Source organism: Myotis myotis, unplaced genomic scaffold, assembly GCF_014108235.1.
Source record: "Myotis myotis isolate mMyoMyo1 unplaced genomic scaffold, mMyoMyo1.p scaffold_m19_p_13, whole genome shotgun sequence".
Taxonomy (NCBI): domain Eukaryota; kingdom Metazoa; phylum Chordata; class Mammalia; order Chiroptera; family Vespertilionidae; genus Myotis; species Myotis myotis.
In genome coordinates this window covers 35347156-35367545 of record NW_023416317.1, presented here as the reverse complement: position 1 = coordinate 35367545, position 20390 = coordinate 35347156, and the positions used below count along the sequence as shown (strand labels likewise).

Below are 20390 nucleotides of genomic sequence, written 5' to 3'. Positions count from 1 at the left end.
CTTCTCAATTAGAATATAAGCTTTTGAGAGCCAGGAATTCTGGTCTATTCTTGGCATATTAAAATCAAGTACATTAGTAAATTAATGAATGAATAAGAGAGTGGATAGAAAAATGACTTTTTAAAACCTTCATCAGCATAATGATCCCCCACTAAATTGCTTATATTTATCTTAACCATCCTAGGACAGCGTCTCCCTTTGAGTGTGCAATTAAGTTTTTGAACCTGAAGACAGAGATTTACATTTCTCCCTATAAAGTTCTATCTGTAGATTTCTTTCATGTCATAATAAAGTCTAATCTTAATTCTAGCTAGCTAGCCCTATTATGCTAGCTAGCCCTATCTCAGTTTTGTACCATTTGTACATTTTTATACCAGAAAAGGGATCATGTTATGTTTTCAAATAAATTACTGACAAAATTGATAACCAGAGTTGGGCTAACAATTCAAAACTTTCCTCTACCAGTCTCCTTCCAGACACCAGGACAACAAGCTACATCTCTGTGTTGCTGTTGTAGAAAATCCAATGATCTCATCTTGGCATCACTGAAAACCTAGTCAATCCATGCATTCTTTCTTCATGGTAGAACAGTGGGTCTCTCATTAAAGGACTATATTTGTTATAAAGAAGAGGTTCTAAGGTGATTAGAAATATAAATCAGGGAGAATTTTCTTGGATTTTCAAAAAGTATCCTTCAAAATCTTATCTTTATTCTTGATCCCATGTTAAGACCACACTGGTGACATGAGTCATAACTTAAACTAATGGAAAGAAGAGAAAACCATAATTTATTAATGTTTTACTGATTCTTTGCTAAAGCTAAAATGCAGCCCCTGTCCCATTTTAGCATTAATAAGCTATGCATTTGTAGGAAAACACTCTGTCCTTAACATTACTTTACATAGATCTTTGTGTCATTTAGTCTCTTCCTTTAACAAAATGATATCGTTACGTTATAGATTAAATCTTGCCCTATTATGCAATTTAGAGTGTGTCTCTTACTCTAACATGTAAAATCTCGTTGTCTTTTAGCAGCTTAATAGTGTGGTCCCTCAGAAAAGATTTTGATTATTCTTTTCATTGTTAAGTGTATACTAGGATCACTGTACTAAAGTCTGGGAGTGTCAGATGGGACGTCAAGGTTCATTTGTAAGATCTAGGAGTTAATAGGGGCAAAAGGATAGATGATTTTGCTCACTTTCTAACTCCAGTGCTAGAAACACAGATGATGCTCATAAAAAATGACTGAGGAAATAAGACAGTATGGCTCTACTGTTTTAAAACATGCAACCTCAACACAATCTTGGGCCTTTTAAAAAATTCCTTGACTAATTCATAATGAGAGCCTAAAGTGTTATACACAGTAGGGGGAAAGTGGGAATGAGGATGAATACAGAAAGAAATTAAATGTAGAGATTTCCAAATCCCATTAGAATGTATAAATTAAGACATAAAATTCACCACCATCATGGACCTCATGAATATTTTTTATTAACATTCTCATCACAAATAAAGTTGAAATGTCAACAAACCATCTAATATATTTTCATGCATATTCTGACTGTGAACAAGTCAATCTAACCTTGTTTACTATTTGCTAAAGAATCTTGTTGACCTGTTCTAAGGTTATTGTAACCCTCAGCCTCCAATAGTCATTTTTACCCAGTTGAAATGAGATTAAAGTATTATTCACCAAATTAGAACATTTTAAGAAAACTCAGTGCTAAATTTAGAAGACACAAGTTGTTCAAATTATATTCAAGTTTTTTTCTATTTGGAATCTGAGGGTGAGGTAGCAACTCATCGCCTTACTAAAAAAACTAGATGATGTTCCTTCAGCAGTAAAACATTCATAAAAGTCCACAGCACAGTATTACTCATTCCCCACTTCTGACTCATGAACATTTTCAGAAATAATCCTCCTTTGAATGTTTCTGCAATGGGAAATATGAAGAGCAAAGTTGTTTTGGCACAACTACACTCTTGTTTTGTTGAGTTATGTACTGTGTTTAGTTTCACGCTTTTGATTTTGTGCATTCTGGATGATATATTTGCACACACAACATCTCTATATACATTAGAAATAGACATGCTATGACACCTCCTATGATTTAAAAATTTTCTACACAGCTACTCACAGAAATTTCTTTTATAGTAATCTATTACTTTCCACCATGAAAATACTTAATGTCATTAAAGTAAATTTCATATAATATATTGTAATACTTTTTATTTAAGAGTATGATGTTATAGTTATGTAAAGGAAAAAGTTGATAAGTACATGTTTACATATAGTATACTTTTGGAAATAAAAAGGGAAAATGGATTTATATATTTCAACTAGAGGCCTGGTGCACGACATTCGTGCACTGGAGAGGGGTCCCTCAGCCTGGCCCTGCACCCTCCCGTAGTCCAGGACCCTTTGGGGGATGTCCAGCTGCCAGCTTAGGCCCTAAGCCAGCAGCCGGATATTCTTAGCACTGGTGCGGAAGCAGGAGAGGCTCCCGCCACTGTCGCTGCACTCACCAGCTGTGAGCCTGGCTTCTGGGTGAGTGGTGCTCCCCCTGTGGGAGCGCACTGACCACTGGGGGGTAGCTCCTGCCTTGAGCATCTGCCCCCTGGTGGTTAGTGTGCATCATAGTGACTGGTCGTTCAGCAGTTCGGTTGATTTGCATATTAGGGTTTTATTATATAGGATGCTTTTAGAACATATCTTCCCAATGATAGTGAAAAAGAGAAAACTGTTTCTCTCAGTCTAGCCAAGGATATCTATTTCTGAGAAACATTTGTAAACAACTCTGGTCTCTGTGATTGCTGCCTCCTCTGAAGTACAATGGAACCTAATGTTGTTTTACTCATCTTGGTCCTTAATCTTGGCCTTTCATGATTTTGTTGATTCCTGTTTTGTGTTTTTCTTTTTTTTTCTCTTTTTTATTTGCATGTATTAGGGTAACACTGGTTAGTAACATTATATAGGTTTCAGGTATACAATTTTATAATACATCATATGTATATTGTATTATGTGTTTATCACCCCAAGTAAAGTCTCCTTCCATCATCATTTATCCCCCCTTTACCCTCTTCTACTCTCCCATTCCTCCTTCCCTCTGGTAATCACCATACTGTTATCTGTGTCCATGAGTCTTTCTTTTTTCTTTGCATAGTCCCTTCACCTATCTCACTCAGTCCCCAACCCTCTCCCCTCTGACAGCTGTCAGTCTGTTCTCTGTATCCATGAGTCTATCTCCATTTTGCTAGTGCATTTTGTTCATTAGACTCCATATTTAAGAGAAATCATATGGTACTTGCCTTTCTCTGACTGGCTTATTTCACTTATAATAATAATATCCAGGTCTATCCATGCTGTTGTAAAAGGTAATATTTCCTTCTTTTTACAGATGTGTAATATTCTATTGTGTAAGTGTACCACAATATAAAAAAGGACCAGTCAGAAACGAAGAATACAATATATGACATTAACAATACACTGGAAGGAATAAACAGTAGGTTGGATGAAACAGAGGATGGAATCAGTAATTTGGAAGACAAGGTAAAAAAACACACACACACAAAAAAACCCCACCCAATCAGTGCAGCAAAAAGAAAAAAGAATTTAAAAGAATGAGGATAGTTTAAGGGACCTTTGGGACAACATGAAGCATAACAACACCTGCATAATAGGGGTACCAGAAGGAAAAGAGAGAGTGGGTACTCAATCCCTATTTGAAGAAATTATGACCAAAAACTTCCCTAATCTGGTGAAGGAAAAGATACACAAGTCCAGGAAGTACAGAGACTCTCAAACAAGATGGACCCAAAGAGGCCCACACCAAGACACATCATAATTAAAATTGCAAAGGTTAAACACAGAGAGAATCTTAAAAGCCACAAGAGAAAGAGAATTAGTTAGCTACAAGGGACCTTCCATAAGACTATTAACTGATTACTCAACAGAAACATTTCAGGACAGAAAGAAATAACATGAAATATTCAAAGTGATGAAAAGCAAGGACCTATAACCAAGACTACTTTAGCCAGCAAGGCTATCATTTAAAATTGAAGGAGACTTGTCTTTCTCTGACTGACTTATTTTGCTTAGCATAATACTCTCTATGTCCCTCCATGCTGTCTCAAAGGGTAAGAGATCCTACTTTTTTTTTTTTTTTAATATATTTTATTGATTTTTTACAGAGAAGAAGGGAGAGGGATAGAGAGTTAGAAACACCGATGAGAGAGAAACATCGATCAGCTGCCTCCTGCACACTCCCCACCAGGAATGTGCCCGCAACCAAGGTACATGCCCTTGGCCGGAATCGAACCTGGGACTCTTCAGTCCACAGGCCGACGCTCTATCCACTGAGCCAAACCGGTTAGGGCGAGATCCTACTTTTTTACTGCTGCATAGTATTCCATGGTATAAATTTACCACAGCTTTTTTATCTACTCATCTACTGATGGGCACACGGGCTTTTTCCAAATCTTAGCTACTGTAAATTATGCTGCTATGAACACAGGGGTGCATATATTCTTTCTGATTGGTGTTGTGGGTTTCTTAGGATATATTCCTACAAGTGGGATCACTGGATCAAATGGCAGTTCCATATTTAATTTTTTTGAGGAAACTCCATACTGTTTTCTATAGTGGCTGCACCAGTCTGCATTCCCACCAGCAGTGAATGAGGGTTCCCTCATCAGCCCTTGTCATTTGTTGATTTGTTGATGGCAGCCATTCTGCCAGGTGTGAGGTGATACCACTATTCTTCTGTTTAAAACACCTCTCTCACCAGAACACAGGCCATCCTATTCCAAGTCAAGTATTCCAAGTAACGTGGTCCCTCCAGTTTCCAATCTAGCCCTTTTAAAGAAACATTATATTTCCTGAGAGGAATTTTAATGCTATGGGAATTTTATGACATGCTAATTATTTGAAAAGTGACAATATGTGGATGAGGTGTATGTAAATTGCATTAACCAGGACTCCAGGCATCTCAGGGAAATCTAGGTCCAAATACTGCATTTTATAGATGGGGAAATAATAGCTAGAACACTCCACTCCCCTATCACTGATAATAATAAAGCATCTTCAGTAAAAAATACAACTCCCAAATATTATCAATCTGATAAATGATATTTTACAAATAGGGAAAGGAAGAAATTAGGGTGGTAAAAAAGAAAAAAGAAAGGATGTTCCAGACAAAGATCTTGACCTGTTGATCAATCCTTATTGTACCTTGATTCTAAACCCAAGTCATTCAGCAAATGGCCCTGCGACATCCACACACAAGAAAATGAAAAAAAAAAAAAAATCAGTCAAAATGGTCAAGGACATAAATACAAGAGCAAACCATTAGAATAAAACAAAACATAGAAGTACATCTTTGTGACCTTGGATTTAGTAACGTTTTCTTAGATCTGACACCAAAAGCACAAATAACACAAGAAAAGATAACTAGAACTTAATCAAAATTTTAAACTTTTGTGCTTCAAACACCACCATCAAGAAAATGAAAACACAATCCAGGGAATGGAGACCATGTTTGCAAATTGTATATTCAATAAGGGACTTGAATCTAGAATACGTAAAATACTCTCACAACCCAACAATAAAAAGACAAATAACCCAATTTAAAAATGTGAAAAGGGTTTGAATAGACATTTCTCCAAAGAAGACATACACAAGGCCAATCGGTATAGAAGGTGCTCAACATGATTATCCACTGGGAAATGCAAAATCAAAACCACAATGAGATACCGCATCACCCCCACCAAGATGACTAAAACAAAAAAAGATAATAACAAAAGTTGGTGAGGATGTGGAAAAATTAGAACCCTCACACACTGCTGGTGGGATTGCAACATGGCACAGCTGCTTTGGTAAACAGTTTGATAGTTTCTCAAAATGTTAATTATAGAGTTAACATATGACCCAGCAATTCCACTCCTATGTATATACCCATAGGACATTGAAAACATGTCTACTCAAAAATTTATACACAAATGTTTATGGCAGCATTATTTATAATAGTCAAAAAGTGGAAACCTCAAATTTCCAACTGACAAATGAATAAGCAAAATGTAGTATGGCCATGCAATGGTATTGTTCAGCCATGAAAAGGAATTCAATACTGATACATGCTACAATATGGATGAACCTAGAAAACATTATGGCAAGTGAAAGAAGGAGTCATAAAGGGAAACATCTTGTATGATTCAATTTACATGAAATATCCAGAATAGGAAAATTGGTAGAGATAGAGAGATTAGTGGTTGTAGGGGCTGTGTGGAAAGGGAATGGGGAGTGACTGATACTAGGTAGAAGGTTTCTTTGGGGTGATGAAAAGTTTCTGAAATTAGATAGTGGTGATGATTGTACAATTCTGTATATCTATTAAAAGCCATTGTACATTTTAAAAGTGTGTAATTCTAAAGTGTGAATTTTATCATATGTGAACTATAGCTCAATAAATCTATTATTTTAAAAGTACCTCAGTCAGTGCATCTTGCTATTTTTGTTCTTGTGTTGATGGTGGCTTTTCAATTATTACACTTGTATATGGAATGAGAATTCTCACTCTTGGAAAACCACTGACGTTTCTCAAATTAAAATACAAAGAAAATAACATTTCCTTTCAAGAGATAAAGAATTAATTCTAGGTTTTTAAGGTAAAGAAATGAATTTTCCCTTTGACAATAAATAGTTTTATAATGTAGTGATACTATGTAAAAAATTTGCAACATAAGGAATTTCAACCTTAATTTGATTTGCATATTGTCTTTCCTCTGCATCTTGTACTCCAAAATGACAGTCTAACGTCAGGAAGAACTTACAGAATTACATCAGAAGATTCTATATGTTACAGAGGAATCATATTTCTTTCACATGAGCTTAGATTTAAAACAACTGAACTGCCTGCAGGATTCAATTCTCTACCAGATTATTTCCGTGTGTCTAAACCTACTTTTCATTATTGCCCCTCCTAAGAAACCTTTTAAACACTTCCTTTCCTAATTGCCCCTCTCCCTCATGAAATTTTAATACTACAGGTATACTGTATACCTATGTATGTATTCCATGTACCATTTATCTGTGCTATATCCATAAAAAAGTAAGATTTTTTCACCAATGAAACCAATTTTCACTCCCTTTAGAGTGAGACAGCCCCTGTTAAGAATGCCTGGTGTACCTTTACAATTCATGAGTGTACATATTTTATTTTCCTTACTTTATATTGATTTTAGAATGCTTTCAGTAACTCAAATTTAACATTTACTAATTTAGGTAAATAAAATTTAATTTTTATAAATTTAGATATGCTAAATTCAGATAAAATATGAGGCACCCTTCAAAGTTATTTTTTAAAAATATTCATTGACACTGGAATTTTCTTATGTTATTAACTAGGGGGGAATCAACATGTAAAAACTATATTAAGAGTACTTTAGAAATTTTCCTTAAAAATACATACATATGTGAGGACAAATGACTGGAAAATATTCATTAAAATGTTAGCAGTTATCTCTAGGTGCAAAGATTGTAGGTGATTTTCACTCTCAACTTTGCACATGCCTGTAGTTTCCAAGTGTTCTATTATGAGTTTCCATTAGTATTACAATTAGAAAATAGTTACCAACACAATATTTGTTCAAATTAGCTCAAATCAGGGAAAGTTATCATAAAATCTATTTTATAATACTAGATGTAAAGTATTTATGTAGCCTTTTAGGAAAAGGTTTTGTTTTTGTTTTCATGCCATAGACAAAGCTACACTATTTCAGCCCTTTGTCTTCCCAGCATTTTCAATGCTTCTACTGCAAAAGTATTAATCCTTAGCACATGAGACGTAGACTCTGACCCAGGCTCCTAGCCACTATCCTCCTGAAGAACCAACTCTAATGTATTTCAAAGCTACAGGGGAATCATCTAGCAAGCAAATGTTTGCTGATGAGCTTTTATAGAGAGTATATCCAGCAAACAACTAAAAGTCATTAAGCACTTGATCTCAAAAGAGCCTATTTAAATAATGACTCAGATTTGAATGTCAGCAACTTTGGGGGCTACTGAAGAAAAAATATCATGAATATCATTTGAATAACAGTTTCCACCATGCTTTTATTAGATCCTTACAATAACCCTGCGTGTCACTTGATATTTTTCCTTTTATTTATAGGTAAACATGAAGCAAGTGAAAGAAGTAGTACTCCAAAGTTTTTAATTCACAGTTTTGAGTGTTGTTGTGTGTTTTTTTTGGGGGGGGGAGGGGGCGGGTAATCATTCAATGGTAAATGAATTGAGTATTTTAAGCACGAGTAAGTAAGTGAAGCAATGGAATACTACTCAGAAATAAAAAGAAGTAACATACTAATACCAAAACAATATGGATGACTCTCAAAAGCATTATATGAATGACACAAAAGAATATACACTGTATAATTCCATTTATATAAAGTTCTAAAACTTGCAAAACTTATCAGAAGTCAGAACAGTAGTAGCCTGGGGTGGGAATGAAGGGAAAATGTGGGAGGTGTGCTTGATGGCAAAAAGTCAGTATGGAACTATACTGGGTTAAAAAATATTCAACATCATGATTGTTCAGTGATAGGCAGGTGTATACATTTATCAACATTCATCAAACAATATACTTTAAATCCATACATTTTATTGTAAGTTAATTAGGTCTCAAAAATTATTAATAACAAATTTTAAAAATACTTATGTGCTTTCTAAAAATAAAACCTGCATCACTCTATCACTCAGAAACAAGAGTATTTCTTTTACAAAAGCAAATTATTAAAGTCTGAGTCCTTCTGTCTGGGCACATATGAGGATGTAGAATTTTACCCAGTTAAGATGAAATCAAATCCATTCTCTTAAAACTGTGGGATCTTATAAATTAATGCTTAATTCAAAATCTCTCTCTCTCTCTCCCTCTCTCTCTCTCTCTCTCTCTCTCTCTCTCTCTCTCTCTCTCTCTCTCTCCTGTTTGTGCCTCTCCCCTGTAACTGCCCAGTACAAGGTCAATGTAAAGCACTATGATGGGTTCAAAAACTCAACTGCACAAGCACTATGGAGGGTCAGCTGTTCAAGTGAAAAAGTGCAGATCATTGTTGCTTAAACTTTCAGAGCTCCTAGACTGTTGAGAAACCTCCAAAGACCACAAAGGTGGCTTGGCCTCTATTTTAATACATACTTACCTGAAAGTTCTGTTGTACTAGTATGTGATTGTGAAAAGAGCTGACATGATCCTATAAAGCAATGGTAGACACATGTGGAGAAGATGCTGCAAACGAAAGCCTATGGAAGGAAGAGGATATGGGGATACAGTGGATAGACTGTGTAAGTAGCAGTCTGCCAGCAGGAAACCTAGTTAGCAGGCTGGATTGTGCCCAGCCTTGGGACAGTAAGGATGTAAATTCCCCATAGCAACAGAAAGGAAGGGAAAAGATGAGGGGTGTTTCCACAGAAGAACCTCAAGTTAGTGTCTTGGCATCCTTAGCCTGGGCCAAGTTTTATAAATCTGCAGTCATGAGAATCCTGTTAAAGTTATTCTGAAGGTACCCCTGAACCTTCTCATGATAGCTCTTGCATATTTAGAGCATGCCCATGAAAATTAAATTACTCAAAAGGGGGAAAAGCATAAGAGCGTTTTTGATGATGCAGAGCTGAAGTCTAGTTCACATTCAGGCAGGAACAGCTTGCCATCCTTGGCTGCTAGTCCATTTTCTTCATCCCTAAGATGGGAAATTATGTGAAGCTCAAAATACTCTCCCCTACAACTCTATGACTGGATACAGCTGTTCTGACAGAATATTCTAAAACCTTACTCCATACATGAAGATGTGTGCATTGCCAACACATTTGTTGAGCATCTACTCTGTGCAAGGTACATTGTTAGGTCTGTGCTCAGTCTAATGTGTGAGCAGGTGTCCAGCAGAGCCACAGTAGAAATGTAGTAGTCCCCTCTGACCCCTGCCATATTTCCAGAGCACTGCCTGTTGCCTAGGTCAGTTCTCACATCTCCTCCTCAGATCCTGAGAGGGTTCTTTCTACCCCCAACTCTACTGTATACCCCGAAACCACCATCTTTTACCTAGGGCAGCTTTCTGACTCAGTGTGTGAGTGTGTGTGTGTGTGTGTGTGTGTGTGTGTGTGTGTGTGTGTGTGTTTCAGAAGCTAAAGAATAGTAAGTAACAAATTAATACTACTAGACATGGCTTTCTAGAAAATTTGTGAGGGTGTTTATGGCACAGAAAGTGATTTCCTGAACTCTCTCTTTTTCTTGACCTTTTCTATCTCTTGCCTTAACAAGCTGTAAATCATGTGTTTTCTTAACAAAACAAAACAAGAAATGAAGAGAGAGAGGAGGGAAAGGATGGATGGATGGCTGGGGGAGGGGAGAGAGGGAGAGAGAGAGAGAGAGAGAGAGAGAGAGAGAGAGAGAGAGAGAGAGAGAGAGAGAGGATTTGAACATGAAGAAACAGAATTTCCTTTTTTTCCCCTTCTTTTTCTGAAAAATGCCTGACAGAACTATGATTGCAAACATTACCCGACACTAAACCAGATTATTTTCCATTCAAGAAGAAAAGTAAGCAACTTGGACTAAAACAGCAAATTGCATAGCCCTATTCTTTAGCATGTTTGAAATGAAAGCCAATACTGCTCTTGAAGCACTGGCTGGCTGATGAAGCCTTCTCTTCCTCTTTCTAATGCCCACCCACGGGTTGCCTGGCAACCAAATTACATTGCTGAGAATACTCCCCAGCAATAACTGACCCAGAATTTTAATTTTCCTGCTGATGTTTAAGTGGGATAAATAAATAAATAAATGCAATCTCCCTGAAACAGTATTCATTCTGACTAATAATCAGCATGTGTAGCAGATTATAGGATGGCAAATAAAACCATGCAAAAAACTGATAAATTATTTCTCTGTTTAAAAAAACACACACAAACAAAAACAAAAACACAACATGAAAAATCTAGGTAAGCTTGGAAAAAATTTAATTAAATGATTGTATGAATGTAAATTTGGGAGAGGAACTTAACCAAAAAAATTCTAACATCTATAATAATATAAAGAATAAAATGTTAACTTTTATAATACCTTAATTGGAATAGCTTTTCAAAAATAAAAAAATAACACAAAATGTGGTATACATTAAAGGTTCTGGAATGGCCACACACAACCCTAGCATTACCCTCCCTTTTCACATATAGTAGAAATGATCATTTACATGCACAAAAAAGCGGGGGCAGGTTGAATTGGAGGTTTCATATTAATGTGTAGTTGCTGCTCTGTGTTTTGAATAAAAGAGTTTGAATTGAACATGTATAAATAACTCCTCAGGGTCTTCACTGTCCTTTATTTACAACTTTTTAAAATCTGGCCTCATTGCTACTTTGGGGGCTATCAATGATCATTTTCTTAAATATTTTTTTATTAATTTCAGAGAGGAAGAGAGAGAGAGAGAGAGAGAGAGAGAGAGAGAGAGAGAGAGAGAGAGAGAGAGAAACATCAATGATAAGAGAAAATCATTGATTGACTGCCTCCTGCACACCCCACACTGGAGATCAAGCTAGCAACCTGGGCATGTGCCCTAACCAGAAATCAAACCGTGACCTCCTGGTTCATAGGTTGACGCTCAACCACTGAGCCATGCTAGCTGGGCACAATGACCATTTTTACCATTCCTTCTAGTTTTTCCTGAAAATGAAAGAGGAGTGCAATAAACCTCATCGCTTTAATATGTGGTAATATTTTGCCTGGAAACTTAAGTTCTTTTTTTATGCAATATCTGTAATTAACTCCCCCCCCAAATTTAATGAACTATAATTGGCATATACCACTGTATCAGTTTAAGGTGTACAGACAGCATAATGGTTTGATTTAGATTGTGAAATGATTGCCACAATCAGTTTAGCAGGAAACTTAACTTCTTCCTTGGAAACATTCTTTTAAGTACTCGCCAAAACAAATAAAGCAAGGACTTAGGGTTCAAATTCTGGCTCCCAGACTTATCAGCTGTGGGACCAAGTGGTACCTGTTCTTATTTCCTCATTGGTAAATGAAGACACCATTAATAACCATCTCTTTGGGTAATTGTGGGCTAAGTGGTATCTTCTAGCACAATACTGTAATGTGGTAAATACTCAATCTCATCCATTGTTATTATTGGCCATACAGTGTAGTGAAGGTTGTGATGTGCTACACTGATCCTCCTTTGGGAATGAAGGAGTTATTCTCCTGGTTTCTGGGAACGCTTTGCCAAGACAGCCTTCAACTGTGAGCCCTCTTGGAGGACTGACTGCGTTGGCTAAGGAACACTGCCTGGCCTAAGACCATTCATCCTTCCAGGGGCAGCCTAAAACCAGTGTTCCACCTGGGATATAAAGGTCCAGCCCCTTCACTCCAACCAATGACAGCTCAGGAGGGCCAGCCACACTCCAGAGTTCCCCACAGAGTTGTCTAAGGCTTTCACCCGGCCTACATCCAGCCCAACCTCACCCTCTGTCTTGTCCTGCTTCCTTCTTTTCCTTTTAGCAGCAGTCGATCCCAAGGGCACACCCTTAATAAACATCCTGCATGCCAAGCTGCACCTCAGAGTCTGCTTCCTGGGGAGCCAACCTACAACAGTGAACCAACACAAATACATATAAGAGGATTCTAAGTAATCGTGGTATATAATTGTATGTGAAAAGAGGAGGTTACCCAACTCAGCATATGGGATGATCTCAACTATGGCAAATTATATTTATATGAGCATGTATAATTGGAAAACTGCAAAGTTCACCAAGATTAACAATGTTTCTTTCTTGGGTGGCAGGATTATTTTCTTTATACTCTTCTGTGCTTTCCAAGTGTCCTACAAGGAACAAATTACTTTTCTGTAGGGGGGATGGATCTCCCAAGGTCTGAGCCCTATCTTCTACATTAGTTCCCCTAAAAAGTTCTGCTTTCAGATAGTCATGAATGAGAAGTATTTAGAATACTCCTCACCACCATAACTAGTCAGCTCACCCTCATGTTTTCCAATGACTGGGACCAGTAGGTTTCAAGTTTTAGATAAGGACTTTTTTTCAAACACAAGTTTACTCAGGCACTCCATACAGAAAGCATCTAAAATTAGGACTTGTATGATAGAAGCCAAGACTGGGACTAAGTAGGGGGAGGAGGGAGAAGATGGAAGCCTCTGCCCCTGGGTCCAAGTCTTTAAGATGTCACTTTGAAAGCCCTGAACCAGAGTCAGGATTTTTAAACTCCCAGAGCCCATACCTTCAATCTTTTTTTTTGAGGTTCACCAAATAAAAGGCTTATCAATCACCTTAGTCATGAAATGCTAGAAACCATGTTGATGATTACATGTAAATGAATCCTAAACAGAGGTTATTATTAACACAAAGCTTCAAAGGGAAAAAATATTTGGCCATATGTTATTTCAAATGTTCTAAATATTGGTCAATTCTACAACCAATATGTTGAAAAGTAGATTTTTTATAGCTTTACTGAGCTATAATTCACATATACAGTTCACACTTTTCAAGTGATTTTTTGTATATTCACAAACATATGCAAAGACCACCACAGGTTTACAACATGTTCATCACTTCAAAAAGAAACCATCTATCATTTAACTATCACCTCTCTAGGCCTCTAGGCTTCCCAGCCCTAAGCAACTACCAATCTACTTTCTGTCTCTAGAGATTTGCCTATTTTGGACATTTCATTTAAATGGAATTATGTAATATGTAGTATTTTGTGAATGGCTTATTTCACTTAGCATAATATTTTCAGGGTTCATCAATGTTGTAACATGTATCAGTATCAGATGGCTTCAATGCTGAATTCCACCAAACATCTAAGAAAGAATTAATATCAATTTTTCACAAACTCTACCAAAAACTGGAAGAGGAGAGAACACATTCCAACTCAGTATGAGGCCAGTGTTATCCTGATGTGAAAACGAGACAATCACTGTAGACCAGTATCTTTTATGAATATGGATACAAAAGTCCCCAACAAAATACTAGCCATCTAGCAATATATATGGACCCATCGTGACAAAGTGGATTTTTTTCCATAAACGAAAGGTTGGTTTACTATCTAAAAATTAATTAATATAATACACCATATAGACAGAATAAAAAAAACTCACTCTCATCTCTATAGACTCATTTGACAAAATCCAACATCCATTCATGATAAAAACATTCAACAAACTAGGAGTTGAAGGGAATCTTCTCAACCTGATAAAGGGCATCTATGAAAAGTCCACAGCTAAAATGTTTAATGGTGAAACACAGAATGCTTTCCCTCCTAAGATCAAGAATAAGACAAGGATGCCTTTTAGCTGAAACCGGTTTGGCTCAGTGGATAGAGCGTCGGCCTGCGGACTGAAAGGTCCCAGGTTCGATTCCGGTCAAGGGCTTGTACCTTGGTTGTGGGCATATCCCCAGTAGGGGATGTGCAGGAGGCAGCTGATCAATGTTTCTCTCTCATCGATGTTTCTAGCTCTCTATCCCTCTCCCTTCCTCTCTGTAAAAAAAAATCAATAAAATATATATTTTTTTAAAAAAAGGATGCCTTTTATTCAAAATCATAAAATTATACTTCTTGAGGAAATGGTGAAGGGATTAAACAAAAACAACAACAACAAACACCTCATAGACAACCCGTATGGTGATTACCAGAAGGAAAGGGGGTTTGCGGGAGGTATAAGAAGGTAAAGGAGGATAAATGGTGATGGAAGGAGACTTGACTTTGAGTGGTGAGTATACAATACAGATGACGTATTATAGAATCATACACCTGAAACCTATATAATTTTATTAACCATACCTTCAATCTTAATGATGCAATTTGAAAGGCAAGACATAAATCCTGACTTCATTGTGCTTGGAGAAACACAAATAAGAAACAAGAGACGGTGGTCAATCTTCTGTCATTGTAAAGAAGTGCCATAGGAGTCCAGGAAAAGGTGAAATGCCTATAAGCTGGAATAATCTAGTCAGAAAGGGCTTTATAGAGGAAATAGACTTTGGCTGTGTCTTTAAAAAATGAGTAAAGTTTAGCAAAGCAGAGGGCCAGAGTGAGGCCATATTGGATAAGGGCCATAGCCAAAGCAGAGAAGGAAAGTGAGTATTGGATCTGTCAGTCCAGTAAAGAGTGCATTCTTCCTATTGGAGCTAAGGATACTTGGAAAATGAGGAAATATGGTTGAGTCAACATGGTGGATGAGATTTGGGGAGGGAAACCAAGCAGTGGAATTTAGACTTCCTGATCAGGTAAAGGGGGTTCTTGAGGGTTCTTGAGAAGCTGGAGGTGATCTATTAAGTAGCTTTGTCTGACCATGATACACAAGGTGAGCCACAGAAGGGAGAACTAGACGGATGTCACCCAGGGAAGAAGCTCTGACCTTCACCTCAAGGTGCTATGGCCCAGCCTGAGTTGGTTCCTTAGCAGTAGTTGACATGCTGAATTTAAGTGTGATGACACTTATTTTCTCATGCTTATAAAAATTAATCACATGACATACAAATATCTATCATTCCTTTCTGGGAAATTTTCTTTAATATTGTCACCTGTCTTACTTTCTAATGCTCCACTGACAACTTTCAGATTGCTAAAGAGTAATAGAGGCAAAAACAAGTGAGGGTGAACCAGAAACTTAAGTGTGTGATTATCTCTGGGGCTGGGTTCTGCCTCCTTGGCTTCTGCCTCATTGAGTAAACAAGACATTTAACAATTCTGCCCAGAATGATCTGGAATAAACCTAGAATTTGCCTCAGTATACAGCACCTAGCAAATGAGTGAGTGGAAACATAGTGGGTGCCACAAAATTATGCATGGGGTTTTCTAATCCCAGGAAGATTTGATCCGTTCATGAGATTAGAATCACACGACATTTACTGACAACTTACTAATTGCTAGGTAGTTTGCATGCATTTCCTTTAATCCTTGGCACTTTATGAGGTAGGTGTTTGCATCACCATTTTGTAAACAACTAGCATTTTGTTGCCATTCATTTCTATTCACCAAAATAAACAAACATTTAATCAGGATTTTTATTTTGAAACAAAAAAGGAATTTCTTCTTCTCTCTACCTCAGTAAATTTAAGGGTTGCATTTAGACAATAAGCTTGACTCTACCAGTTCACTAAGTGGTCGCTTTTTTCTGTAGATGGTATTAAACTTGGGGCTCTATGAAAAAGCACAAAGGCTGAAGATGCAATCACTGACCTAAATTGCTTGCTTTGGAGTTTCTTCTATACTCAATGCATAGAAGAACATTAAATATCAGTTCAAGAAGGTGTGTGATAGGATCCAATGAAGTTACAGGAGCCACCTTCCAAATTCTAAATCAACAGGTATTCCCTAAATCCCAAACATCCAAAGCAGATAAGCCATCTTTGTCTATATTTCTGCCATTTCTCTTTCCTGCTCAATCAAAACCAATTAAGTTTTCCTTCTTATCACCTCTCTTTCCATTTCCCCTTTAATGACTTATTTCATGTCCTTCTCCTCTCTTGCCTGGATTTTCCCCACAACCTCTGGGCTGCTATCCCAGCAAAGATGGCTGTTTCCTCCAGACCAGCTATTTAACCCTGGCCAGAGTGACCTAGGCAAAATACTACCTGCATGATTATGCTCTTCTGCTCACACCCCTTCTGTGGCTCCCAGTGTCTTCAGAGTAAAATTTAATTATCTTAGATTGGCATTTTCATCCTTCCAAAACCCAACCCCAGCACATTTTCAGTCTGACTGCCTACAGATATTTTTCTTTTCATCTCAAATACCTGTTGCCTATTTTCCTAGCATGCTGCACCAATTTCTGTCTCCTTGACTCATTTCCACTTGTATCTCCTGTTGTGTCAACTGCCAGCATTGTGTTTTTTATCAAACCCACTCTGGTTTCACTGGGTTTTTCTCACACACCTCCTTGGACTGCTACTGGATGTTCTTCTGTGTACTCAGTATCTATCCAACTCAATGGCAAGCAATTTGGGATCAGTGACTGCATCTGCCAGACTTGGCTTTCTTCCTCAGAGCCCCTAGTTTACTGCTATATATAGAATAAGTACCTAGTTATTGAACAGCTGTTGAAAAAAAAAGTAGAGTCAAACTTATTGTCTAAAAGTAAACTTACCCTTTACATTTCCTAATTTTTGTATTGAATTCTGTAACATCCTCATTGCATGAGTTCTGGATTTTGTCATCTCTGGGTATCTCAATTACAACTGGCAAATCTTAAAGTAAAAAAACTTACACTTTAAGTTAATGCTGTCCAATGAAATGCTCTAGATCTATATCTGTGCTGTCCTATTTGTTAACCCCTAGCCACATGTGCCTACTGAGCACCTGAAATGGGTCTAAGTGCAACTGAATATTAATTTTATTTCATTTTCATCAATATAAATAAAAGAGACACATGTGACTAGTGTAAACAGTACAGGCCTAAGGATTCACAGACAAAAGAGAAAAGACGATAGATGGTATTAGCCCCAGAACTTTTCAATAACCCACTCTAAACTGTAAGTTTGAGCAATAATGTCATGAGCTTCCCGGCCCTTTTCATCAGCACAGTACACAGTTCCAGCTAGCTTTATACCTACTGGCTGTCTGCTGACCTAACAGTTCTGTTTTTATGGTCCACTGAAATTCCAGACACCCAGCTCAAGTGATCTCATAGGGAGACAAAATAAAATTCCCCCGCATGATACCTTCTCATACCTAAAGGTCTCACTTGAAACATTCTGCCAAGACCCCCACTTCTGTCATTATGCATGTTTTCCTATTTCAGTTTCAAGAAAAAAAATTATAAAAAAATACAATTACCTGTCAATATATATGTTAGTGAAGGGTGGACATGGCAAAAATAAATACCATCTACTTGTTAGCCCTACCTTAGACAAATCTGCCCATCCTCACTAAACTATATCAGTCAATATGTGGTCAAGTTGGCTAATATCAACCTCAGCTCTTAATAAAAATAACAGAAAATATTTATTGACTGTTTACAATTGCTGGAAGCATTTATATTTATCTAAGACTCACAACAACTCTGATGCAAGTGGCCCAGCATCTATTGACGCTGAGAGGTTCCGAAGCTGCTGTCATCCCCATTTTACAGATGAGGAAGTTAAGGCACAGAGAGGTCACAGGATATGCCCAGATTCATGCAGCTAGCACATAGCAGAGCCAGGGCTTGCACCCAAGCATCCTAACTCCAGTGCCTGTGCTCTTAACCACTCTGCTATTCTCCTGCTGAGCCCAATTTGAGATATTAATATTCATTCATTCATTCATTCATTCATTCATTCATTCATTCACTTCAAACTCAGTAAGTAATCAGACACTGTGCTAACTGTGGAGTGGAAAAGCCATGACCTCCCTCAGGAGCTGTAGCCTAGGACCAAGACTCTATCACAGTGACTTGTCATCTACCACCAGGTTTGCTCTGAGGACCTTATGACCTAAATGGGGAAAAAAGTACTACTAAGTTAACAAGACCAGTGAGCAGAGGGACACATATCAAGTGAGTGTTAGGACTGTTTCTGAGAATATCAGGTTTGGGGCTGAGTCTTAAAGAATGAATTAAGCCCCTAATAGAATTAAAAAGCAGGCCCAACACCATTTCAAGGCTCCAACAAAACTTCAACTTCACTCAAGATTCAACCTTCCCCAACTGGTGACACACCCTCCCCACTGCTGACACGGCCCCCCTGGGATGTTGCCTCTTGTGGGAATATCCTTTCCCACTTCTCTACCTGGGTAGCTCCTTCTCAGACATCACTTAGGATTTTGATACTCAAAATGTGGACCTTGGGCCAGCAACATTGGCATCTTGTTAAAAATGCAGAATCAATCTCAGGCTGCACTCCAGACCCACTAAATAAAAACATTTCAGCAAGATCCTCAGGTGATTCTTATGCCTATGAAAGTCTGAGAAATGCCAAGTTCAGACAGCTCGACAATGTCATGTCCTTGAACACTTGACTTGAATAAGATTCTTCTCCAGGGAGTGCCCATGAGCCCCTGGATCTTGGTCTACCCCTGAGGCTTGTTGAGTCCCCGCCTTGCCCCTGGATTCCTGGAGGGGAGCTATGGTGTCTTATTTCTCTTGGTTTCTCCAGTGTCTACAACAATACCGAGAAAACGAGAAAGGAGAAAGCATCAGTTGAACAAAAATAACTGAAGGGCTCTGAAAAACATGTGAAGGCTCTCTTTGACAAGCTAGCATCTTGTTCCCTGGAGCCCATCTGGTACTGTGTCCTTAGCATTTCTCCCTCCCAGCTATTCGGTCCTTGGATAGGAGATCCCCTTCTCTGAGCTCACCTAGCTTCAGCCTTCAGGCCTGAGGTAGGGCTCAGGGTTCTCTGAGCCTTCTGCTTGTAGCCACCTAGTCACGAACCCAGCAGGAAAACCCCAGCAAACAAGGGCGGGCCCTCGGTTGCTGAGCACAGCCACCTCAATAAAAGCAGGTTGCTGCTTCCTGTGGGGCCCAACCCGGTCTGGCATCCTACAGCTCTGGGGGTTCCCCAGTGCTTAGGAAGCCAAGGCCTTTCCCCTGATGCTTGGGTTTCTGCAGGCCCTGGGGGCACACCCTGTGGGGGCAGCTTCAGAACCTCTCAGCATCAACAGATGCTGGGCCACCTCAAGGTTAACTCCAAGTAGTCCTCAAAGATGCTGCAAAAGCAGGAAGGGGCTCTGAGCCTGCTTCTAGTTTCTTCTCAGAAAGAGACTGTCCCCTAATTAGCCTAACAAACACGCTGACTTGGTGGAGTGTCTCTAGTCTTAGAGAACAGGAAAAAAGGGCTTTACCCCTTAATAATGTCTTTCTTTTGTAAATGGGTTTCTTTTTTTTTTTTTTTTAAACATTTTTGGTAGCTACTTGAGGTTGGGTAATGCCCAAGGCTTTGCCAACCTTATTGTGATATTTTTTTTCACTTGTAACATATGTGACCACAGATGCTGCCGCAAGCATCACGTGGCTCACTCCCCGGAGCTGGGAGGGAGACACACCTCTCCTTTCCCTCTGACCACTGGGCTTTGCCTCTTCCCTTTTCTGCTTAAATTACTGAGCTGTCTGAAGTAACGGGAGTGTAGAAAAGAAGAAATAATTGTCCAGTGATTTAAAAAAATAGTAAAAACAAATTGCTTTCTCATTGTTTAAACTGTTATGAGCATTTTATTTTTATGCAATACTTCTACATGCTTATTGTAGAAAAATTGCAAAATGCAGAGAATCATAAATACCCATAATGCTGCAATGCAGAGAAAATCATTCTAACTATTTTGGTAAATTTCTCACTATACATCCATAGCCCTGGTATAATGTGTTTAGATGGAAAGAGCCTATGGATGTCATCCATCTCGCAGTTCCCACTTTCACTT

At 38.1% G+C, this 20390-nt stretch overlaps 1 long non-coding RNA gene across 1 annotated transcript; it reads right to left on the bottom strand.

The window, feature by feature from the left end:
- Positions 1 to 9190: 9190 nt before the first annotated feature.
- On the bottom strand, positions 9191 to 19370 carry LOC118668215. The gene is made up of 3 exons (XR_004971591.1): positions 19332 to 19370; positions 12504 to 12623; positions 9191 to 9292 (listed from the first exon to the last, which is right to left on the bottom strand). It is a non-coding gene; the product is annotated as an uncharacterized LOC118668215 (long non-coding RNA).
- Positions 19371 to 20390: the final 1020 nt, after the last annotated feature.